Genomic DNA, 2903 nt, shown 5'->3' on the forward strand with positions numbered 1-2903 from the left:
GATACAATGTCGTCTAGAATTCCATGAAGTCTAACTCAGTCTTGCCTCAGGAATGCCTCAGCTGTAGCTGCAACAGATGGTGTCCCCTTAATTGGGCTAAAAAAGGCCATTTTAATGAGTCTATCGACCACTACAAGGAAGAAGTTGTACACCCCTGAAAGGGGAAGTTACACAATGAAATCCATTATTAACATGCTTCAACAGTGGGTTGGGATGGGAAATGGACTAAGTAATCCCTACAGTTTAATTCTATCACACTTTTGAAGTGGGCACAGGTGGCACATGAGACAAATGACTTACAATTCTGTGAAAGTTCTGGCTACCAAAAGGTCTGCTGTAATAGCTCCAGGGGCTTGGAAACTTCAAACTGACCCTAGAACTTATTATTGTGACAAGCTTCTAGAGCCGCAAGCCAAAGTGTTTTAGAAATAAAAATCTTTACTTCGTTCATCCAAAAGTTACCCATTCTGGAGAGGTTGGGGCCCAGGTCGACTGGGTGGACATGCGAAGCTCCCCTGATCTGTTCCATTGGGTCAGAACAAATAAACAAAGAATTCTTGGTGGCTAGAATAGTATCAAGAGAGGGTTTAGATCCTCCGGAAACGTGGGAGAAGGCATTGGGTTTGATATGCTTTGCCTCAGGGTGAAAGGTCACATGAAAATCAGAGCAGAAAAAGAAGAGAGTGCAATGGGCCAGATGAGGTTTAAGCCTTTTGCCCTTTCTCAGGTCCAGTTACAGATTCCAGTTTTTTTGTGATCCATAAGCATAGGATGGGCAGCTACCTCTAAAGGGACTGCTATCTCTCAAGGGCGGACGTAATAGCCAGTAATTCCCAATTACTGATGTCATAGTTCCTTTCAGCGGAGCCCATCTTTCAAAAAAAAAAGACAGGATGCAGTAGAGCAAAGCGTTGTGAAAAGATGCCCCCGATAGCAGATTCTGATGTTAGTTAGTCAAAGGCCAACTCTGCCTCCGAGGTCCAGGAGAAGGTAACATGGAGACTCCTGGGCCTTGTCAGAGGAGATACGATGGCGGAAAACACCTTAATAAACTTCGGATTGAACTTGGCAAACCCCAAAAATTGTTCTAAAATTTTTTGGTCTGCCGGGGCTGGTCATTGCAATACTGCTGATATCTTTTCAGGATCCATTGAAACTCCCTGGGTGGAAATTATAGAGCCCAGAAACTGGATGGTGTTTTTTTTAAGTTCACATTTTTCATGCTTGGCATAAAGCTTATGAACGCAAAGAAGAACTAGGACCTAAGAACCCTAGGTTTCTTTGCTCCTCCAGGGATGAAGAGAAGATCAGAATGTCATGAAGGTAGTCTACCAGAAATATTTCTGGAAAATAAATAAATAAGTAAATGTTGTGTACAATGCATTGGTAACTAGCAGAACCGTTGCAGAACCCAAAAGGAATGACCACATATTCAGTGTGACTGAAGGGGGTTCTGAATGCTGTCATTGATCTCCTTCCCGAATACTTACTAGATTGTAGGCTCCCCACAAGTCTAGCTTCGTAAAATATATGAGGTTTGGGAATAAGTGGCAGAGGATTGTGTCTTTGTTAGGGTCCCAGAAATCTTTACAAGGACAGAGGGTACCATCTTTTATTACCAACAAAAATAAGCTGGACCCTGCAGGTGATGTGAAAGGCTGGACAAATCTTTTTTTCAGGTTTGGTCACTTCACAAGCCAGTTTTTCAGTTTTGCACTAGACTTCATTGAGAACTTTGGGAATATTTTTTGTTGCCTTGTGTCTATAGCAGAGTTCTAGTTTGCATTACTTTTGTCAGGAAGGTCCCTGGAACTAGAATCTTGTCCTGCAAAGTAAATGTGGTCTTTTAAAATAGGCATACTTTCAACCTAGGCTGTTTTTTTGTTCCACCTTATAAAGGAGATTGTGTCACCCTTGCCTTTGCCCACATTCAATTCATTCAATGAATGTGGTCAGAGTCCTTAGGTTGTATCTGAATGCTTTTTCTTAGGCTGATGTAGATGCTTAGTTTGATTGAGCCAGGTCAATATTTCAATACTGCCTGCCAGTAGTGACTGGTGTCATGATTCCAGCTTTACTTCCCTGCCGGTATTCCCGAGTGTGGCTCAGGGTTAATTTTCAATACCAAAAGCTGTAACCCTGAGCCACACTCGGGGTGGAATTGCAAATGGAATTGAAAAGCTTACCCTGGTCTCCCCGTGCCTGTGGCATCCTCCAGCAAGGCCCACGTAGCATCTGCGTCCCCTGGGGATTCTCGTCCGGCATCTGTGTCGCCTGGCAATGCCTGCATGGCATCTGGGTCCCTGGTGTGTGAACCTTGGGGACGTGAGGCCAGGGACGCAGAATCCGGGCGGCATGGGACGTGAGAGCGTCCAGATGATGGTCCTGGAATAAATGACATTAGAAAGCAAGTCATTAATATGTGATAGTTTTTAAAAGATGGACTGCAGAACAGATGTAATTCCTAAATGAAGTTTGGCTAGATTCTGCATTCAAATATATAAATAATAAAGCAAGCAGGTATATGTAATTCCTTTTATGACAATTTTCTGATTGGCTTTGTCACAATGTTATTTTTATGAATAACTTAAAGGATTAGTTTACAGTAATGTAAATGTGTATTTTGTTAGTATTTTATTTTTATTAACAACAGCAAATATATTTGATTTCAGATACTGTCACGGTCTAAACCTGCTGTAGGCAGTGATCTTCAACATGCTGATAAACATAAGAAAAAGGAAAAGAAAGTTCCGAAACTGGATGAGTTGCTTGCTCAACGTGACTTTACTGGAGCAATAACTCTGCTAGAGGTATGACGATAGTGTTTTTTTTTTGTTTTCCCCAATAAAACTAACAAGGTTTAAGCCCTCAAACTAGTGGTGTCAAAGTTTTTCTGAAGGCTA

Source organism: Pyxicephalus adspersus, chromosome 8, assembly GCF_032062135.1.
Source record: "Pyxicephalus adspersus chromosome 8, UCB_Pads_2.0, whole genome shotgun sequence".
Lineage (NCBI taxonomy): Eukaryota > Metazoa > Chordata > Amphibia > Anura > Pyxicephalidae > Pyxicephalus > Pyxicephalus adspersus.